Genomic DNA, 692 nt, shown 5'->3' on the forward strand with positions numbered 1-692 from the left:
TGTGGAAGGGCATCCATGTAAACTAGTGGTTGCGTGGACTCGACACTACTGACCACGGTGGCACAGCAGGAGCCCAAGCGTCGACGCGAGACTTCGCTGTACCTCGGCATTGTGTCCGGCCTACTCATTGGCTAGCTGTTTTGCCTTGAAGATTTCCCTTTCCTCGTAGCTGCATCCGCCGTTTGAGCGTTCGCTGTCTGATCAGACCGGCAGCACAAGTCGTCCTTGTGCTTATCGAGCTCTGCGAACACCGTCTCGCGGTTCATCGGAGTCGATTCTCGTCAGGCGTGGCCACTTCCAACCGCGACCAGGGCAATCCTGTGACAACTTGTACAAGGCAATGGCCCCAATCGCAGGTCGCATTTAGCGAGTAAGTTTTCTAAATGTCGTCGATATGGCTAAAGTACAATGATATAAAAAGGTTAGCAGACTCTCGATGGGCCTTTATCGCATTGAGAGATCTGCGATCTCTAAGCGTACAACGCATCGTACCTATATTTCTGATTCCTCGTGGCACTCGAGATGAATCCTGGCGATCAGAGACCGCCCGTGGCGAAGAGAAAGAAGCGGAACAACGAAGCCGCAGCGCAGGCGCGCGCACGTCTGGCGCGGCAATATCTGGTCGATCGCGCCTTACAGCAAATGAACGACAAAATCTACGCCGACCATTGCGCGGCACGTGGCTTCTCGAT

The sequence above is a fragment of the Saprolegnia diclina genome (genome assembly GCF_000281045.1).
Source record: "Saprolegnia diclina VS20 unplaced genomic scaffold supercont1.50, whole genome shotgun sequence".
Classification (NCBI taxonomy): Eukaryota; Oomycota; class Saprolegniomycetes; order Saprolegniales; family Saprolegniaceae; genus Saprolegnia; species Saprolegnia diclina.